Source organism: Borostomias antarcticus (assembly GCF_949987555.1).
Source record: "Borostomias antarcticus genome assembly, chromosome: 1".
Classification (NCBI taxonomy): Eukaryota; Metazoa; Chordata; class Actinopteri; order Stomiiformes; family Stomiidae; genus Borostomias; species Borostomias antarcticus.
This window is the reverse complement of record NC_140234.1, coordinates 14,626,276-14,648,849: the sequence shown is the minus strand read 5'-3', so window position 1 is coordinate 14,648,849 and position 22,574 is coordinate 14,626,276. Positions and strand designations below refer to the sequence as shown.

The following is a 22,574-nucleotide window of genomic DNA, read 5'->3' as shown; positions in this document are numbered from 1 at the left end:
CTCCACCCCTACCCCCCCTCCTCTAGAACCACCCCCCCTCCTCTAGAACCACCCACCTCCACCCCCACTCCCCCTCCTCTAGAACCACCCACCTCCACCCCCACTCCCCCTCCTCTAGAACCACCCACCTCCACCCCCACCCCCCCTCCTCTAGAACCACCCACCCCCACCCCTACCCCCCCTCCTCTAGAACCACCCACCCCCACCCCTACCCCCCCTCCTCTAGAACCACCCACCTCCACCCCCACTCCTCTAGAACCACCCACCTCCACCCCCACCCCCCCTCCTCTAGAACCACCCACCTCCACCCCTACCCCCCCTCCTCTAGAACCACCCACCCCCACCCCTACCCCCCCTCCTCTAGAACCACCCACCTCCACCCCCACCCCCCCTCCTCTAGAACCACCCACCTCCACCCCCACCCCCCCTCCTCTAGAACCACCCACCTCCACCCCTACCCCCCCTCCTCTAGAACCACCCACCTCCACCCCTACCCCCCCTCCTCTAGAACCACCCACCTCCACCCCCACCCCCCCCTCCTCTAGAACCACCCACCTCCACCCCTACCCCCCCTCCTCTAGAACCACCCACCTCCACCCCTGCTCCTCTAGAACCACCCACCTCCACCCCCACCCCCCCTCCTCTAGAACCACCCACCTCCACCCCTACCCCCCCTCCTCTAGAACCACCCACCTCCACCCCCACCCCCCCCTCCTCTAGAACCACCCACCTCCACCCCCACCCCCCCTCCTCTAGAACCAGCCACCTCCCTGCGTGCGACACACAGACAGCTGAGCGCCGGGGGGCGCGGGGGTCCTTACCACCTCCCTCTCTCCCTCCCTCCCTCTCCCTCTCTCTCCCCCTCCCTCCTCCTCTCTCAAATCTTCTCACAAGTTTGGAGTTATCACATGACCTGGTTAAACTACTCGGCAGTTGGCCAGGAGAGAGGCGGCAGGAGTGCAGGGAGGGAGGGAGGGAGGGAGAGAGAGAGAGAGGAGGAGGGTTAGGCCCCCTTGACTTCTCCCACCTGGGCCCATTAAGACGGGCCATGCTGCTCGCCTCACGCCAAGGCCACACCCCCAGCCACAGTCACCCACCTGTGACCTCACGGCGGGGTCAGGGGACAGTCGGAGCGCGGGGAGTGGGTTGCTTTCATCCCACAAACCTTCTCTTCACATCACTCATCTTCTTTCTTCTCTCTCTCTCTCTCTCTCTCTCTCTCTCTCTCTCCTGTTCCCACCTGTCTGCTGTTCAGGTCCCTGGTCCAAACAGACTGGACAGGTTCCGTGTCAGTAGGAAATGGACCTCAGACTAGCGTGGTTCTGGAAGCGGAACTGCCAAGAGCGTCTAGACGAAATACCGTGACTAGATGTTTTACTGTGTTGGAGAGAGCGTGACGTTTGTCCGTGACAGTTTGCCTCCTCCTGGTACCTGGAAGAGAGACCTGCTGTCTACCTCCTCCCTCAGATGTCCCGACCTGCCTTTTCCCACGTTCTGGGACACACACACACACACATGCATGCACTTAGACAGCAGGCCAGCACCAGTCAACGGAGCTCAGAAATGATCTTCGACTTTCTCTCTTAAATATTTTCAGAAAATCAAATATCTAATCGAATATACGGACGCAGACATGTCCGTCTCTGTTCACAGGGCTCAAGTATTCAACGTTCATCGTTAATACCCAGTCAACATTGGTGACATTTAGTGCAAACAGGGTCCTTTTATCAGGCCTATATCCTAGCCAACAAAACAAACGGAATAGCTTATAGTGCTCTGGTCCACTTGATCCTATTCAGTGCTTGTTTACAATGTTGCCTGCGAGAAGAAGCGCTCGGATTTTAAGGAAGTAAGGTATTTCCTCCCCACCTAGATGGATAGATACTGTAGAATGTGTTTTGCTGATTTTTGAACACGTTGAAACGATTTAATACTAACGTAATGTGTTTGGGCGTGATTAAAAGATGGGCGGGACTCAGGAGGCTGTGTGACGCACGCTGCTTTCCGATAGCCTACTAATCCAATCTACATTTTGAAGATCATTCATGCATTTTTCTTTCTCCAAAGTCGAGGACTAGTTGAAGTTGGAGTGTTTATTTGCCAGCCCTACCGCACAGTAGAGAACGTTACTGCAGCTCTCACTGACATCCTCGGTCTCAGACAGCTGATACAATAAGCATGATATCATTCTCTTTATCTAACCACTCTTATCTTTCTCTCTACCGCTCTCTCTTCCCCTCTCTCTTTCTCTCTCTCTCCCTCTCCCTTGCCCCCCCCCCCTCTCTCTCTATCCCCCTCTCTCTCCTCCTCCTCTCTCCCTTGCTCCCCCCCCCCCCCGTGGCTCTCTCTCTATGCCCGTCTCCCTGCTCCTCTCCCTTGGTCTCTCTCCCCCCTTGGTGTATCTATGCCCAGGAGCACAGTGCAGCAGAGGTGGCTGGGTGTAGCATTAGCCCTGCTTTGTTCAAGGACCAGGGTCTGGAGACCTGAGACCCAGGCCTCCACAGAGACCTGGGGGGGGGGTTGGGGGTCTGTGGAGCTCCACTCACTCCAGGGAGATCTCTCAATCCTCACAGAATAGAGCCCTGACTGACTCTGCTCTCAATGGCGCCATTGAGGAAAAAAGAATGAGAGAGAGGAGGGGAGTGAGAGGAGGGGTGAGAGAGAGAGAGAGAAGAGGGGAGAGAGAGAGAGGGAGAGGCTGGTTGAAACTGTGTCAGAGGCCCCCTTTGTCTGACTGCACTGTACACCCCCAACACAGTGAACACACACACACACACAAACACACACCCCTTGACCCCGTTAATAGGGTGATCTTTTGCCATTGTTGGTGCGTCTGTGTGTGTGTGTGTGTGTGTGTGTGTGTGTGTGTGTCTGTGTCTGTGTGTCAGTTGGAGAGAGGAGACCGACAGCATGTCAGTAGGACTCTCATCAGCAGCATGTTCAAGAAAAACAACCTTATGTGCAGAGGTCCTCTTACTGTACTTCCAGGATCAGACCCATCTCTGACTACACAAGCACAGTGTTTATTTCTATGGTAAAATGTGTACTTATACAGTACAAGATAGATTAAAACTCACACTTTAACTGTAAAATTAACAGTACTTATATGATTTTACAATAATGGTATAAAAAGTTCTACTGTATTTATTACAGTAAAGTTCTGGCAACCACAGCTGCCAGTCAGTGCAGAAGATTTGCCATGAAAAGTCTTTCACATACTGTCCTTAGCCTGCTTATTCTTTGAGTGCAGAATGTCATTGTGTTGAATGGGGAAGACGGGGCTTTCTGAAGGGGAACCATCAATCTTCATCATCGGCCATCCTCTTCCTCACAGAGTCTGGACAGTACAGACCCTAACATTATATCACCAACCGTGCTGCATACAGTTATATTGTATTAGACACTGTTCTCTGGATGACTTAGACAGGGATGTGTTTCATGGAGTGGACGTGAAAGGGAACCCGACTGTCAGTGGTCCTTAGGCTCCCTCGGAGTCAAGTGTCTAGTTGTCCCAACGCCAGACCAATGAGAGTTCATTCGCTGATACGCTACGTAAGCTACGCTAACTACATTACTGTATGCTGCAGATCTCTCTATGGATCTCTGGGACACTTCATGCAAAAATCTGGTGCCCAAATCCTGGAAATTCATTGCTTTCGCCGGAACCCTGGCGACACCAATCAGTAACAGCTTTGGCGATCATGCGTCCCCGCCTATAGATATGCCCCGCCCATCTAACCTGGGCTAGCGTCTCTCATTTGCTGCTGCGGCCTGTCATTCTTTCAATTTTGAACCGTTGATACGCCCTCAGAACACCAGCTTGGGCAGCGAAGTGGCCCAGACTCAGTATGTAGTATGCGGAGCGCAGAGATTCAACATAATGTTTGAGTCTGGAGAGAGACTAGGTGAGTCTGGAGAGAGACTAGGTGAGTCTGGAGAGAGACTAGGTGAGTCTGGAGAGAGACTAGGTGAGTCTGGAGAGAGACTAGGTGAGTCTGGAGAGAGACTAGGTGTCTAGTAATCCGTCTTGTAACAGTCTCACCTGTATGTATACGCATCTACAGAACCATCTCACCACCCTGGGTAGCGTATCGGTGCATTCCACAAAGGAATGGATTCAAGGGCTCCGCCAGACATGTCACACACGCGTGTGTGTGTGTGTGTGTGTGTGTGTGCGTGCGCGTGCGTGCGTGTGTGTGCGTGTGTGTGGCAGCACATAAGCACACGCAAATTCGTCTTTGCCATATCGGTCAATCTCAGTTCCCCTCGCCCCGCGTCACCTGGCAGTCAGACGAGCAGTTTTCCACACGGTGGTTTAATCGCTACCGTTTCCCAGATCCTGGTCTTCGCGGTGACCCCCCCCTCTCCTGTGAGCGCACGGTCAAGTGTGCGGTCAGGGTTAGACCTAATCTGATCCTGACCCTCCGCTGACCTGTTAGTGAGAAGGGGGGGGGGGGCTTTAGGACAGGACCGGCCCATGTGTGTGAGAGTGTCTGCAGTTTTACGACTGCAGTCTAGGTTTTTTTTTTTTTGGGGGGGGGGGGGGGGGGGGGGGTAGGTTAGGGGATATTTGAGCTGCCTTCATGGGGTTCCCCTTGTATTGCTGCATGTAGGGTTGCAAAATTCTGGGAAAATTCCCAACAGGAATTTATATATTATAAACTGGACATTTGTGGGAATCAACAGGCATAAATTCCAGTTTTCCAGTTTATTCCCGTTAATTCCCATGAATTCCCATAAATTCCCGTCAATCCTCATGGGAAGTTTGTGAATATTCCTGGAATTTTACAACCCCAGCTGCATGTCCCTGCAAGGGACCGTCTCCCAGGATCCCCCCTTCCTCTTTCCTGTCCTTCTCCCCACACTCCTCTCCTCCTCTCCCCATAAAGCCCCATCATCATTTAGCTCCATTAGTCTGTCAGTGAACTGCTACAGTTACAGGAAGTGCCTCAGCTTGACCCCTGACCCCTCCAACCCCCACCAGGCTACTTCATCCCTCCTCCTCCCCTACATGACTAATGTACACGGACGGGGTTGGCCTGAGGGACTGTCCTCTCTGGTCCTGCCAGATCCACACTTCCTCCTCTCCTCCTCCTCCTAGTTCTCTTTCTGTGAGGGTCTCAGCTCTTCTCTCTTCTTCTCCTTTCCTCCTCCTCTCCCTTCTCCTCTCCTAGCTTCTCCCGCGGTCCTAATGTAAAACGTCTGGCAGGCCTCCCAGATCACAGCTCCCGGCGCAGCGTGCTGAGTGACCACACGGTCCCTTTCAAAGAGCTTCTACTGCAGCCTGACAGGCCAGCCTGGGAGGAGGCTAGCAGGGAGGGTGGGAGGGAGGGAAGGAGGAAGGGAGGGAGGGAGAGAGGCAGGAGAGAAGAGGAGAAGACACCACAGTTCCAGTGGAGCTCATGGCCTTGACCCTTCACAGAGGTGTGTTATACCCTGGGCCTCAGGTTTAGTCTTGGGCAGTGTGTGTGCGTGTGTGTGCGTGTGTGTGTGCATGTGTGTATGTGTGTGTGCGTGCGTGTGTGTGTGTGTGTGTGTGTGTGCGTGCGTGCGTGTGTGGGTGCATGCGAACCACATTCAGTACCAGGCAGTGTGTGGTAACTACTGTTGGCTAACTACGTCCATGCAGACAGTGTGTGTCTATTATGTGTGAGTGTGTGTGTGTCTGTGTGAGTGTGTGTGTTGTGTGTGTGCGCGCGGACGTGCGTCAGTCTGCACCCCCCCCCCCCCCCCCCCCCTGGTGGGTGTACATGGCGTGGAGGGCTAATCCATGCTGAGTCTGTTCTCTCCTGGGACGCCCGTCTCTGTGAGAGCAGCTGTGTGTGTGTGTGTGTGTGTGTGTGTGACTTAACTACTCACCCCTCCGGCTTCCTCGTTAACACACGCCCCCTGAGGAGGGAGAGAAGGGGGGCACGGGGGGAGGAGGACCTCAGACTAGGGAGGAGGGGGTGGGGGGCGGCGTCATCATCACCCCCCCAGTGTTGTGTCTGGTAGACTGTGTTGTGTGCAGTGTCAGGCCTAGCACAGCACAGCCAGCTAGCGTTGAGCCTGGCGGACTGGCTTGCCTCAGCAGAACATCTGGTCTCATCAGGAAGGTGTCAACGACCGTCTGCTACCACATACTGAACACTGACAACAGCCGTGATGATGATCAGAGAGAGAGGGAGAGAGAAAGAGGGGGGGGAGCAAGGGAGAGAGACAGAGGGGGAAAGAGAGGGGGGAGGGGGAGAGAGAGAGAGAGCAAGGGAGAGAGGAGGAGGAGAGAGAGGGGGATAGAGAGAGAGGGGGGGAGCAAGGGAGAGAGACAGAGGGGGAAAGAGAGGGGGGAGGGGGAGAGAGAGAGAGAGCAAGGGAGAGGGGGATAGAGAGAGAGGGGGGGGAGCAAGGGAGAGAGACAGAGGGGGAAAGAGAGAGGAGAGGGGGGGGGGAGAGAGAGAGAGAGCAAGGGAGAGAGGAGGAGGAGGAGAGAGAGGGGGATAGAGGGGTGGGGGAGCAAGGGAGAGAGACAGAGGGGTAAAGAGAGAGGAGAGGGGGGAGAGAGAGAGAGCAAGGGAGAGAGGAGGAGGAGAGAGAGGGGGATAGAGAGAGAGGGGGGAGCAAGGGAGAGAGACAGAGGGGGAAAGAGAGAGGAGAGGGGAAGAGAGAGAGCAAGGGAAGGAGGAGGAGGAGAGAGAGGGGGATAGAGAGAGAGGGGGGGGCAAGGGAGAGAGACAGAGGGGGAAAGAGAGAGGAGAGGTGGGGAGAGAGAGAGCAAGGGAAGGAGGAGGAGGAGAGAGAGGGGGATAGAGCGAAGAGAGATCTGAGTATCTCTGCCTGAGCTGTTCTAGTACTTGGCGGAAGGATCCGGTATGGAGTAACTCGCTCACAGTGTTTATATGTCAGCAGGTCACCATTCAAAAGCGTTTTGTTGTGTTGCTTGCTGTGTGCACTCTGTGTGTGTGTGTGTGTGTGTGTGTGTGTGTGTGTGTGTGTGTGTGCGTGTGTGCGTGTGTGCGTCCGTGTGTGTCAGCCCTCAGGAATGTGTTTTTCCTGAGTCTGACAGCAGGTAGATGAAGATAGATGACAATTGGTTCTTTCTCCGTCACACACCTGACTCCTCCCACCACACCTGCATAAACCAGAAGAATGCACAAGTGCTTGATGTGTATGTGTGTGTGTGTATGTGTATGTGTATGTGTATGTGTGTGTGTTTGTGTGCACGCCAATTATAGAGTTGTAATTCCAGTTTTGCTAGAATTGTGTGTGCATGTTTGTGTGTGTTTGAATCTTTTGAAATGTTTTCAGGATTAGGATTGAGCACTTCTGTTGACCTTATGATACAGCCTGTCACAGTCAGAGTGCATAAATCATATCTACTGTATCATAAATCATATATAATGTATACCTATCATAAATCATAAAACATACATGGAACCTGTCATCACTGCAGGGTTTGTTACTAGAGAGTGTCGTAATTCATGCAGGCTAGAGATCGTGCTGTCTAGAGATGATACCACTGTAGCCGTGTTGTAACGCTAGGCTAGTCTATAGATTGTGCTGTCTATGTTGTAGTCTAGAGATTGCGTTAGCTATGCTGTAACGCTAGGCTAGTCTAGAGATGACGCTAGCTGCATTGTTAAGCATGGAGCCTACTCTGCTGAGTGCAGCGTTTGCAGGGCTGCCAAGTCTCAGACACGCAGCCTCTTCTCACGCTCACACGCCACACTTCACAATTCTCACGCGGAGAAATGACCAACCCCTAAATACTACAACTTCAATGTTCATGGGACCCTTATTTTGAAATTACTCGAAAGAATGCTAATCTCTCATCCCAGTTGTCCTTCACGGTCAAAGAACGCTACACGAGAGTAGAGGGAGAGGGAGCGACAGTCGTCCGGGGGGGTCCTGGACAGACCAGGGCTGCGTTCCGAATTGCATACTTCTACTTCTTACTACCAGTACCTACTACAGCTGCCCTTAGAAAGTACGTACTTTGCAAGCAGTAGGCATCCAATTGGGACATACTACCTTGTCATAACATTGCGCCTTGAAATTTGCCCACATCCGTCGCTGTCCATAACGCGACATTCGTCTACAGCTGTCACGACTCGCACATGTGACGCACATTTCCGCTGCGCACAGGATTGTGGGTCAGAATAGCCAGAAAAGCCTGCTGGCTTGCATACTGCAAAATACGACATAGTAGGACATCCTGGTATTTGTGCCATACTGTATGTGGCATACTATGTATTGGGACATACTACATCCTGTTTTGGCATACTATATAGTAGGGTAGTATGTGATTCGGAACGCAGCCCATGTCTTCCTGTGGTCTTCAGCGGCCCAGGCCTCACCCATAAAGAGTCATGGGGGGTGTCATGTCAAATAGTGTCAGGGCTGTCAAAATGTGTCCGGGGTAAGAAGTCTGATTATCTAATAACATTTTGTGACTATTGTTTTGTTGCTAGCTCACTAGCTAGCTTGTCTGGTGTCAGTAAACATATATCAACGTTTCTAATTCATTTGAAGAAAAAATAAGTCTATAGAATTTAAAAATCCTGTCCACGAACGTTAGCTACCAGTCTTGTCCACAAACGTTAGCCAGCTAGCTAGCTCCCAACGTGAGCTACCAGCTCCCAAGTAGCTAACATTCATGGATGAGATTTTTCAAAGGTAAAAGCATAGGTGGGACTGGGAGGAGAGGGTTCGCAGTGGCGGGTAAAGACACAGGGTGGGAAGAGATTGAGGAGAGAAAGAGGCATGGGTGAGATAGAGAGACAGAAAGAAAGAAAGAAAGAAATAGAGCCTTTCAGGTCAAACAAGTAGAAGATTGAAGGTTTGGATGGGAAAGGTGGGTGAAGAACAGAGAGAGGGATAGAGAGAGAGAGAAGGTGGAGAGGGAGAGAGAGAGAGCGAAGGTGGAGAGGGAGAGAGAGGTAGAGAGAGAGCATAGCGGAGAGCTTGGTCTTGAGTATTTCCTACCTGCAGTAACGAGGGCACCTCCGTCAGTGATTGACCGATGGCTGTGTGGGTGATTCTGGAACGCCCTTATCACTGCACTGCAGGTGTGTGTTCGTCCAGATTGAAAGACTATTTGTCTTTCCAGGTTGTGTGTGTGTGTGTGTGTTTGAGCTCAGGTTGTGTGTGTTGGTGTTCAGGTTGTGTGTGCTGGTGTTCAGGTTGTGTGTGTGTTTGTGTGTGTTCAGGTTGTGTGTGTGTTCAGGTTGTGTGTGTGTGTGTCAGTGTGCATTCAGGTGGGTTGTGTGTGTTGGTCTTCAGGTTGTGTGTGTGTTCAGGTTGTGTGTGTGTTCAGGTCATGTGTGTGTGTTGTTCTTGGCGCTCAGTCACCAGCAGCCTCACCTCACGCCTACGTCATAAGTCTTCCTGTTCACGTGCCTACCGTTCCCATGGCAACCAGGGGCATAGCGATCTGCCTGCAGGAGCAGTGGAGCTGCAGGAGGGGAACAGAGGCTTCATCACATCACAGCTTAATACATCACATTACAGTTTATACATCACATCACAGTTTTATACATCACATCACAGCTTTATACATCACATCACAGTTTATACATCACATCACAGTTTATACATCACATCACCGTTTTATACATCACATCACAGCTTTATACATCACAGTTTATACATCACATCACCGTTTTATACATCACATCACAGCTTTATACATCACAGTTTATACATCACATCACCGTTTTATACATCACATCACAGTTTATACATCACATCACAGTTTTATACATCACATCACAGTTTTATACATCACAGTTTATACATCACATCACAGTTTTATACATCACATCACAGTTTTATACATCACATCACAGTTTTATACATCACAGTTTATACATCACATCACAGTTTTATACATCACATCACAGCTTATACATCACATCACAGCTTTATACATCACATCACAGTTTCTACACATCACATCACAGTTTAATATATCACATCACAGTTTAATATATCACATCACAGTTTTATACATCACATCACAGTTTTATACATCACAGTTTTATACATCACATCACAGTTTATACATCACATCACAGTTTATACATCACATCACAGTTTCTACACATCACAGTTTAATATATCACATCACAGTTTAATATATCACATCACAGTTTTATACATCACATCAATTTCTCTACAAAACATCATAGGTTCTATACATCACATCACAATTTTATATATCACAGCTTTATACATCACATCACAGTTTTATCCATCACATCACAGTTCTATACATCACATCACAGTTCTATACATCATAGTACAGTTTTTTTACATGGCCACATCACAGTTTCTATACATCACAGTACAGGTCTGAAGCTACACTCACCTAGATCCTAGGTGGCGGGCATGAAAATACATGAGGGGCGAGGGAGCTGCATGTTGGGGACAGGTTACTTTTTACTTTGATTCTTTTTCCTCATAACTGGTAGCCTGACACTCGGACTGAATTGAATCCCTGACCAATCACAGCATTCAAAGGACACTGATTGGCCTGGTAGGAATGCTTTCCAGAGGGACCTCCTACAGTCTGAGTGAACACATGGAGCCCGGCTACATAGCTGGAGCCTCCTTAGTGTACTTTCCTGTCAAAGGCAGTGTTTCTGTGTGAGGTAGCCGGACACAGGCAGGCGCCCCCCCCCCCCCCCCCCGACAGGTCCTGGGGGGGGGGGCTTGGGGTCCGCCCCTCCGATTACCATCCAAATAGGAACCGGACGGAGGGAAGAAAGGGATGAAAACGGATGGAAGTGTGGCTGGCGGTCCTTCCTCCCTGTGTTTCAGTATGAAAGGAAAGGGGCTTCCCAACCCGCTCTGCAGGGGGTCGGTCCCTGCAGCACGCGTCAGTCTCGATACACGCACTGCCACACACACGCACACACACAGGCTACATAGCACTCAAACAGGCTACACACATGCACAGCACAGAGCACTCTGCTGTTTAAGCAGAAACAAGGTTTAGATTACAAACTCTCTCTTCCTCGGTCCTACGGTTACACGGACGAGCCCATTAGCTAACGAGGACACACACACGGTCTCCCAGCCTGTTTAAGGAGGGGAACAGAGAACAGGTTTTTTTTAAGTAGCACTTATACGCTCTGCAAACCTAGTGAAATATTGATGATGTTTCAGTTTTAAATCACAACACAATGATAACAACTGGAAGGAGAGCAGGAAGAAGGAAGCTAACTAGCTCTCATGATTTCTCTAGTTTGCTCTCTCTCTCTCTCTCTGTTTTTCTCCTTGTCTCTCTCTCTCTCTCTCTCTCTCTCTCTCTCACGCACACACGCCATGCCAGGCAATGCAGCAGCCTGTAAAGTATGAATGTCGTCTCTGAAATTTGTGGAGTTTCTAATTACAGCGAAGTTGCACAGTGTTCAGAGCACCGAGAGACATTTTAATTACCCTACTCTCTCATCCATCTCCCTCTCTCTCTTTCGCTGTTCTCTTTCCCTCTCTCTCTCTTTCTCTTTCCCTCTCTCTCTCTCTCTTTATCTTTACCTCTCTCTCTTTCTCTTTTCTCTCTGAGCTGAACTGAGCTGCTTAGCCTCGAAATGTGTGGACAGAACGCATCACTCTGTGCACTGAGCATGAACATGGGACCATTTAAGACTACAGCTCAAACACACACACACACACACACACACACACTGTCGCCGACCCCCACCCACCCCCACTTGGCCAAAGAGAGTATGATTAGGCAGTGTCGGGGGTTAGTGGAGCTGAATTGATCAGTATTGATCGGGTCCTCTGTTATGGTCAGACAGAAAAGGGGGTGTAGGAGGTCCCTCTCACCACCTCACTCTCACCCCCGCACTCTCACCCCCTCACTCTCACCCCTTCACTCTCACCCCTCACTCTCACCACCTCACTCTCACCCCCTCACTCTCACCCCTGCACTCTCACCCCTTCACTCTCACCCCCTCACTCTCACCCCCTCACTCTCACCCCTGCACCCTCACCTCCTCACTCTCACCACCTCACTCTCACCTCCTCACTCTCACCCCTCACTCTCACACCCTCACTCTCACCCCCTCACTCTCACCCCTTCACTCTCACCCCTCACTCTCACCACCTCACTCTCACCCCCTCACTCTCACCCCTTCACTCTCACCCCTTCACTCTCACACCCTCACTCTCACCCCTGCACCCTCACACCCTCACTCTCACCCCTTCACTCTCACCCCTCACTCTCACACCCTCACTCTCACCCCCTCACTCTCACCCCTGCACCCTCACCTCCTCACTCTCACCTCCTCACTCTCACCCCTCACTCTCACACCCTCACTCTCACCCCCTCACTCTCACCCCTTCACTCTCACCCCTCACTCTCACCACCTCACTCTCACCCCCTCACTCTCACCCCTGCACTCTCACCTCCTCACTCTCACCTCCTCACTCTCACCCCTCACTCTCACCCCCTCACTCTCACCCCTTCACTCTCACCCCTTCACTCTCACTGCTCACTCTCACACCCTCACTCTCACCCCTTCACTCTCACACCCTCACTCTCACCCCTCACTCTCACACCCTCACTCTCACTCCTTCACTCTCACCTCCTCACTCTCACCTCCTCACTCTCACACCCTCACTCTCACCCCTTCACTCTCACCTCCTCACTCTCACCTCCTCACTCTCACCACCTCACTCTCACCCCCTCACTCTCACCCCTGCACTCTCACCTCCTCACTCTCACCTCCTCACTCTCACCCCTCACTCTCACCCCCTCACTCTCACCCCCTCACTCTCACCCCCTCACTCTCACCCCTTCACTCTCACCCCTTCACTCTCACTGCTCACTCTCACACCCTCACTCTCACCCCTTCACTCTCACCCCTCACTCTCACCCCTTCACTCTCACACCCTCACACCCTCACTCTCACCCCTTCACTCTCACACCCTCACTCTCACCCCTCACTCTCACACCCTCACTCTCACTCCTTCACTCTCACCTCCTCACTCTCACCTCCTCACTCTCACCCCTTCACTCTCACACCCTCACTCTCACCCCTTCACTCTCACACCCTCACTCTCACCCCTCACTCTCACACCCTCACTCTCACCCCTTCACTCTCACCTCCTCACTCTCACCTCCTCACTCTCACACCCTCACTCTCACCCCTTCACTCTCACCTCCTCACTCTCACCTCCTCACTCTCACCCCTTCACTCTCACCTCCTCACTCTCACCCCTTCACTCTCACCTCCTCACTCTCACCCCTTCACTCTCACCCCTTCACTCTCACCCCCGTAGCTCATCAGCCAGTCAACATCCCCCCCCCCCCCCCCCCCCCCCGGCTCAACCTGCTGCCAGAGCTGAGTAGTTGACTAGAACATTCTGGAACTCAGGGAGATTCAGCGACAGAGGGGGGGGGGATTAGGGAGAGAAAGAGTGACATAAGGAGGCCAATGATAGGATGGAGAGAATGCTGTCAAGAAGAGAGACGCTAGGCCTATAGTATGGGATGGGAATGGAAAAATTGGAACTACTCTGTGTGTGTGCATGTGTGCATATATTTGTCTGTGTGTGTGTGTGTGTGTGTGCACGTGCGTGCGTGCATATATGTGTCTTTGCGTGCATATACTGTGTGTGTGTGTGTGTGTGTGTGTGTGTGTGTGTGTGTGTGTGAGAAAAACCAGACAGAGCCTCTGGCATCTCCTCACACAATAGAATTATGGTTGACCTGATGAGCATGGAACTGACAGCTGTTCTCTGCTTCACACACACACACACACACACACACACACACACACACACACACACACACACACACACACACACAATCTCTATGCACTCTCCGTATAACACATACGCACACACACACACATTCTCAGTACACTGCTTCCTCTCTCGGTCGCACACACACACCCTCATACTCATACCTCCCTCCACGCCTAACTCAAAATCCTCGGTCAGCTTTCTTGGGATCCTGTTGGTTTAAACCAATGAGCCATTTTAATTTGTCACTGTAATTTGTAAAGGGCTGATTGAATTTTCTCAACTGTTCTGCTGTTATAACAACCTTCTGGCCTGTCTCGTCTCGTAACAGAAAACGAATCAATAACTAATCTTGTAGTGGAGCTCATCATGTTATTTCCTCTCTGTTCTTCAACAGAGCCGTGTGATTGAGGTTCCTCTCTGACGCTGCCTCTACCTACCTACGCCGCGGAGACAAAACACACACACACACACACTGCATCGGCGCAGTAGACGGCCAGAGGTAAGCTGAAATCATAGATGTGTGTGTGTACTGTGTCTGTCTGTCTGTCTCTGTCTGTGTGTGTGTGTGTGTGTGTAAAATTAAGGAAGTACTTTTGTTATGGAGAGTGTGTGCTTACATTTGTGTGCGTGCGTGTGTGTGTGTGTGTGATACCATCTCCAGCGTTTTACTTATTTACCTTCAGAAGAAAGCTTAGCACACTGATTGGATTTGCATAGATGTGTGTTGATCTTTCACTGGTGGAGCGTGTGTTCTCCCCTGAGAGCTCACGTGTCTGTCTGTGTGTGTGTGTCTGTGTGTGTGTCTGTGTGTGTGTGTGTGTGTGTGTTTTTACATCTGTACAAATAAGTGATGCTGAAAGGTCACAGTGGTACCAGCCTTAACCTGAGGGCATCACCTGATCTACTGTTTGTTGTGAAGCAGCCCTTCCTCTGTGTGTGTGTGTGTGTGTGTGTGTGTGTGTGTGACTCTACAGGGGGTCAGTGTTGCCAAGAACACGACTCTCTCCCCTCCGCCTCTGTCCGTCCATCTGACCTCCTTATTTCTCTCTCTTTATTTTTCTTTCCTTGCCAACATTTTTCTGTTTTCACCCCAGGGAGAAGCCCTAACACAACCTTTCAGACACAGAGACAATAGAAAGGAATGTCCTCGTCCTCTTTCCCCCACTGTGTACTGTATCGCTCAGGGAGCAACCCCAGGCTGGCCTGCAATACCCCACCCCACCATACCGTAGGGTGGCGCTGTGGTGGGTTAAAGTGGTGGTAAATTGCGGCGGCATGGAGCAACCCCAGGCCGGGGTTGGAACTTTGAGGAGGCCCAGAGCCTACATGTTTTGGGTTCTTATAGCCCACATTTAGTCATTATAGCCTATAAGTGTGCAGTTTGTTTGACTATACATATTTGGTGTGTTGCAACGGTCTGATGCATTTCTAATGTTGTTGTTTTCTTATAAGCCCGAACGCATTCCAGAGCCACGCGCTTTTGTGGACCATTATTGATGCGCTAATTGTAGTGGCGCGCACCTGGACTTAAATTGTGTACCTATATCATTTTCATTGGGTTTTTGTGTTCAAGGACTGACATGATATGACGCCTGGAACTCTGGTTTTTACTGGGGGAAAAAGTTAATAAAAAGCTGAAAATGTGGATTACGGACTCCTGACTCAACAGCTGGCCTGCAGTACCCCACCCCACCATACCGTAGGGTGGCGCTGTGGTGGGTATTAGTGGTGGGAGGTGATGATAGTTTGTTAGCGTAGCTGATTCTGATTTGGGTTAAGAGAGGAGCCACTGTATGTGGCGGGCGGCAGGAACGAGCTCATCGTCTCCTGACAGCCGGAGGAAGAGACGGAGGGAGGGAGGGAGGGAGGGAGAGAGAGAGAGACGGAGGGAGGGAGGGAGGGAGGGAGGGAGGTAGAGAGGTAGATTGGGGGATAAGCTGATGCCCATGTTCAGTGATGTTTCTTATTTTCGGCTTATAACTCTTCCAGTCAGAATCCCCTTTGATTGTGTGTGTGTGTGTGTGTGTGTGTGTGTGTGTGTGTGTGTGTGTGTGTGTGTGTGTGTGTGTGTGTGTGTGTGTGTGTGTGTGTGTGTGTGTGCGGCACTCCTCCAGGGGACTCCAATGTCAGAGAAAGATGGATTGAGAGAGACTGAGGGAGAGATGGAGGGAGGGAGGGGTAGAGCAGGGAGGGAGGGAGAGAAGGAGATGGAGGCAGTACAGACAGTCTACAAGTCTGAGCCTGACTAGTGTCTCCTCAGAATAGAGCACACAGACCTGGACACTGACAGGTATGTCTGTGTGTGTGTCTGTGTGTGTGTGTGTGTGTGTGTCTGTGTGTGTGTGTGTGTGTGGGTGGGGGGGGGGGGGCGTCTAGAACTCATGATGAGATGCGTCTCCTGAACACTCACGGTGAGATATATCTATCCTGAACACTCTGGTATGTCTCTCTGCTGGTAGTATAGAGCTGTAGATATCTCTGCTGGTAGTATAGAGCTGTAGATATCTCTGCTGGTAGTATAGAGCTGCAGTATCTCTGCTGGTAGTATAGAGCTGTAGTATAGAGCTGTACTGGTAAGTAGATATCTCTGCTGGTAGTATAGAGCTGTAGTTGTATCTCTGTTGGTAGGATAGAGCTGTAGGTATCTCTCTGCTAGTAGTATAGAGCTGTACGTATCTCTGCTGGCAGTATAGAGCTGTAGATATCTCTGCTGGTAGTATAGAGCTGCAGTATATCTGCTGGTAGTATAGAGCTGTACTGGTAAGTAGATATCTCTGCTGGTAGTATAGAGCTGTATTTGTATCTCTGCTGGTAGGATAGAGCTGTACGTAGTTGTATCTCTGCTGGTAGAACTGTAGGTATTTCTGCTGGTAGTATAGAGCTGTAGTTGTATCTCTGCTGGTAGTATAGAGCTGTAGTTTTATCTCTGCTGGTAATATAGAGCTGTAGGTATCTCTGCTGGTAGTGGGTCAAAGACGAATAAGGATTTTTTATTATTATTAAAAATGAAAATGGCAAAAAATGCCAATTTAAGCACTTTCAAGCACTTTCTATCTTTATTTGAGTGTTCTGTATACAACTCAACAACAGGGATTCATTTTAACAATTCAACTATACATTTTTGGTGAATCGTATGATTTCTCCCACGAAAAATGTCCTTCCTGGGTAACGGGAATGGGTTTTAAAATTATTAAAATGTCTACCATTGTTAGCATATAAAAATTTATAGATATTCATAGTTGGAGCTAAACTAACAAATACTGCTCAGAAAACTATATTTTCATCACAATGAATGTAGTATATTTGGTTATTTATGCTGAAACGGGCTCATCAGTTGTTGTTGATCACACAATAGGCTATTCAATGCCAAAAAGAGAAAAGAACTGGAAAATGTATTACAATACTTTACAGTAAAGGTAAAAAGGTTGCTTATTGTATCCTTAACTCAAGAAAACATAATTGTGTAATATAACATGAAAATCTGGGTTAAATTACTTGACTGTGTCATTGTTACCCGGAATGACATGCTGTTAGCCAGGAGTGACATACAGTACGGCAAGATGTCAAAGTATTTCATTAAAGGCTGTCTCGGGAACATATTTTTTTCAACAATCATATGTAGTAGAAAGCAAGAGACACTTGATCTGACACGCCAGATGGTTTGCTTCGCATAACCATCTCGGAACTCTCCATTGTAAACTATTTGGAAAAGGGCAGGCACTTTCAAAAATACTTGGCAGGTGATTGGATGAACCATCTGTCTATCACCGTTTATCACGCGCTAACTTCAACCGCTCCTCGTCATGAACCCACCCAGCGTAGCTGTTTGTATTCCAAATTCCTCAGAACCAACACTGATAGGATCGTTTTCTGATCTGGCACAAACTCATCTCTATAGAGAGTATCCAGACTGATTTGCGAGAGAATGTGAACTTGCGAAATCAAGAAGGCTAAGAGACACTGGCAACTTTAAAAGATTTAAAAAATGTTTATTTATTTTATTATATATTTCATTATTTTTGATTCCTCTTGTTTATCTTTCACTGTTCCCTTTTCTTCCTTGCAGTCATCAGCCGTACAGGAGTTTTGGGCTTTGATTTGGACTTATATTTGTGGTAGCTAGACACAAACATAATGAGTATTAGATACAGGCTGTAATCACACTGATCCCATTACTTTAAAGGAATAGCCCCCACCATAATCTGACACATTGCTCAAAACAAACAAATTGCGGCTTGTCCGTCCCTATGTCTGTCTGTCTGTCTGTCTGTCTGTCTGTGTGCCTGTGTCTGCCTGTCCGTATGTCTGTCTGCCTGCCTGTGTATCTGCCTGTCTGTCTGTCTGCCAGCCTGTCTGTCTGCCTGTCTGCCTTTGCGTCTGTCTGCTAGCCTGTCTGTCTGCTAGCCTGTCCGTCCGTATGTCTGTCTGTCCATCTGTCCATCTGTCCGTCTGTCTGTCTGTCTGTCTGTCTGCTTGTCTGTCTGCCAGCCTGTCTGTCTGCCTGTCTGCCTTTGCGTCTGTCTGCTAGCCTGTCTGTCTGCTAGCCTGTCCGTCCGTATGTCTGTCTGTCCATCTGTCTGTCTGTCTGTCTGTCTGCTTGTCTGTCTGAATGCCTGTCTGTCTGTCTGTCTGCCTGCCTGTCTGTCTGTATGTCTAATTGTCTGCCTGCATGTCTGCCTTCTTTTTTAATTACCTTGATCCAAATTGCTGCATAATAGCTCCCACCATAATCTGACACATTTCTCAATAAACAACATGTAGTCCTTTTACAAATATTATACATTCTGATGAATCTTTACATTTGTCCTTTTTACTGATCTGCCTTAACACGTAACTACTAAATACCAATACCTTGCTCTTTTTTGCTCAAGAAACTCAGCCCTAGCTTGTGGATCTGCATTCTTCCTGGCCCTGAACAGTCTCGGCCTCTCTTTAGTAGACAGTGGCATCTGGAAGGACAGAACTGACCAGGAAACATCAAAAGCTATACTAAAACTTTAGATTATAGCATTATTATTTGTTCATTATTTGGACAACCTAACAAAAATCTATGACAATGACCTGTGTTGCTATCATTGAATCATAAGAATTAAAGATATATAAAAAATTAAAAAAAGATTTAAAAATAAGAAAAAGAATATGGAAAATATATAATTATGTTATTAATATAATATCACTATCAACTATCACTATCAATGCTTAAAAAGCTACAAATACTACAAATACTACTACTGTCCATTCTGGATAACAGAGGACATGCCCTGGGTAACTGAAGATGCTTGTTATCCAGGGAGGACATATTGTTATACAGGAAGGACAAAAAAAAACATATTTCCCGCCAAAACTTGGCCATAGCATGGCCTGCTGTAGCTAACTATAACTGAGTCTTCAACACATCAATGTCATATTTCACATGAAATAGGCAGTTTTTAAATATAAAAACATTATACATGTTTTATTAGAGTTATCCATAAAGACACATGATATTGCGACATAATGTACCAGTGACTGAAAAGGTCAAAATATCAACATTTTTAGAGAGACTTACTGACCTTTTCACTTGTCTTGGGGGTCCTTCAGAATATTCTGGATGATGCAATAGCTTGTCACATGACTACGCAAATTAGTTATGGGTAACTGAGTATTTTTAATGTCTGTTACCCAGGAAGGATATTAGGGAAATCCAAATATGGGGACAAAAGATTTTCTTGTGTAAAAATGTAAATAAGCTTAGTATTGTTACTACAGTAGGACCCCACTCATCCGAACTTCAGAGATACGAACCTCCCGGTCTACCGGACAGGCTTAAAAAAACTTTTCTTTTTTTTTTTAGCCTGCTATCTGGTTACTGGTGGGATTTTCATTACAGTACTGTATCCTACTGTGAATAAAAACAGAACTGTATGTAGACCTACATGTTGCCTGTAGGCTGTAGCCTACTGTCACATTTAATTTCTTTGTTACTTTAATGTCGAGTGCAAAACGCAAACGAGTCTGCTGCGAGAGCTGCATTCCTTGGTAGCCAGAAAGCGCGTCAGCAACCTGAAGCAGAGGAGTATCGAGTCATTTTTCGTTCCCAGTTAATGGACTTCAGGAACACAGACGTGTTGTAATCATGTAGATTAGCCTACTAGGCCTACTGTATTTGTTAAATAATAGCCTACAGCCTAGGCCACGTTAGCCTACATCGGTTGTTTAGGCTGCAATAGCCTAAGACACGACAACTTGTCTGTCATTTCATTTATTTATTTATTATCATTTGCTCTAATTGTTCTAGTGTTGGGTTGTTTTTAGGCTATACCATTTTGTTCTGCGAATACAGTAGCCTATCGATGCAGCGTACGCCTCATTTGAGAATAAAGTACTGTATTTGATCAAAGCACGCACTCAAGTGAAAATTTGTTTATTTTATTCTAGGCTACTGTAGGCCTATTATAGGCTAGGCTGTAAGAGTTTAGTTGGCTATTTGATTGCAATTTTGATGCATTTTCACAAGTAATTAAGGGTATTTATCGGTCTATTATAAGTCTATATGGAACAAGTATACCACTTATTGAATTTGGTGCATTTTAACAATGTTTCAGTCATCCGGACATTTCAGAGATACGAACGACCTTCGGTCCCGTTGGGTTCGGATAAGTGGAGTCCTACTGTATATTTGTAGGTATCATTGCAAACATCAACACAATTATGCCCAAATAGATAATTAATGCTTTTATTCATATTTTTGACATTTTTGGCATATTTCTATATTTAAATTTTAAGCCGGGACGTTACCCAGAAAGGACAGTTTAGTACTTTTGAATTCAATAACTCCTTAAATTGTAATTTCTTACAATGAATATTCATATGACTAAGTAAATAGGGGAGAGTTGAGTAACATAATGTAGTGTTTAAAAAAAAAAAAAAATTTTTACATTATAAAATGCTTCGGACACCAGAATTGACATGCCATGTCTTTGATAGAGCTGTAGTTGTATCTCTGCTGCTAGTATAGAGCTGTAGTTGTATCTCTGCTGGTAGTATAGAGCTGTAGTTGTATCTCTGCTGGTAGTATAGAGCTGTAGGTATCTCTGCTGGTAGTATAGAGCTGTAGGTATCTCTGCTGGTAGTATAGAGCTGTAGTATCTCTGCTGGTAGTATAGAGCTGTAGTATCTCTTCTGGTAGTATAGAGCTGTAGGTATCTCTGCTTGTAGTATAGAGCTGTAGTATCTCTGCTGGTAGTATAGAGCTGTAGTATCTCTTCTGGTAGTATAGAGCTGTAGGTATCTCTGCTGGTAGTATAGAGCTGTAGTATCTCTGCTGGTAGTATAGAGCTGTAGTATCTCTTCTGGTAGTATAGAGCTGTAGGTATCTCTGCTGGTAGGGTAGAGCTGTAGGTGTATCTCTCTTCTGGCTCTGTCCTGAAGATGCTAGTCAGTATAATTACCATCCTCTCTGTGTGCTTGTGGTGTGGGGAAAAGCACTGCAGTGTGTAGAGGAGGGACTGGGCTGCCAGAGAGATAGAGAGGGAGAGAGAGAGGGGGAGAGAGGGAGATGACAGGGTGAGGGGGGGTGGGACTGATGGAGTGAGTTGACGGGTAGGATGGGGAGGAACGAGAGGGGACAGGGAGGGGATAGAGGGTACAATGGAGGGGGGAAAGATGGAGTGATTTGGAAGAGGATGTTGTGGGGCCCTGACACACCTAATTACTGTGAGTAATTCAAATTCAAATGCCTGTGTTGCACCCTCTGAAGAGTGGGCCAAACCTGTGTGGTTGCCTGAGGCCTACAAAACCCTGCTACTGGTAGTGTACTAGTCTACTAAAGCTGTATATCTGCTACTGGTAGTGTACTAGTCTACTAATACTGTATATCTGCTACTGGTAGTGTACTAGTCTACTAATACTGTATATCTGTTTCTGGTAGTGTACTAGTCTACTAATGCTGTATATCTTCCACTGGTAGTGTACTAGTCTACTAATAATGTATATCTGCTACTGGTAGTGTACTAGTCTACTTATAATGTATATCTGCTACTGGTAGTGTACTAGTCTACTAATAATGTATATCTGCTACTGATAGTGTACTAGTCTACTAGTACCGTATCTGCTACTGGTAGTGTACTAGTCTACTAATACTGTATATCTGCTACTGGTAGTGTACTAGTCTACTAATACTGTATATCTGTTTCTGGTAGTGTACTAGTCTACTAATACTGTATATCTTCCACTGGTAGTGTACTAGTCTACTAATACTGTATATCTGTTTCTAGTAGTGTACTAGTTTACTAGTACTGTATATCTGCTACTGGTAGTGTACTAATCTACTACAGTAGTATTGTATATCTGCTAATGGTAGTGTACTAGTCTAGTAATACTGTGTATCAGTTTCTGGTAGTGTACTAGTCTACTAATACTGTATATCTGCTACTGGTAGTGTACTTGTCTACTAATACTATATATCTGCTAATGGTAGTGTACTAGTCTACTAATACTGTGTATCTGTTTCTGGTATTGTACTAGTCTACTAGTATTGTATATCTGCTACTGGCAGTGTACTAGTCTACTAATACTGTGTATCTGTTTCTGGTATTGTACTAGTCTACTAGTACGGTGTATCTGCTACTGGTAGTGTACTAATCTACTAGTACTGTGTATCTGCTACTGGTAGTGTACTAGTATACCAATCTGTAATTGGTAGTGTACTAGTCAACTAGTACTGTATATCTGCTACTGGTAGTGTACTAGTCTACTAGTACTGTATATCTGCTTCTGGTAGTGTACTACTCTACTAATACTATATATCTGCTTCTGGTAGTGTACTACTCTACTAATACTATATATCTGCTTCTGGTAGT

At 47.7% G+C, this 22,574-nt stretch overlaps 1 protein-coding gene across 1 annotated transcript in view; it reads left to right on the top strand.

Annotated features, from left to right (window-relative positions):
• The window catches only part of sipa1l3 (signal-induced proliferation-associated 1 like 3), a 106,250-nt gene that overhangs the window by 28,789 nt on the left and 54,887 nt on the right, over nt 1-22,574 (top strand). Inside the window, exon 2 of the mRNA XM_084441593.1 lies at nt 14,129-14,233. The gene's annotated coding sequence lies outside the window, so the exon portion shown is untranslated. The remainder of the gene's footprint in view (nt 1-14,128; nt 14,234-22,574) is intronic.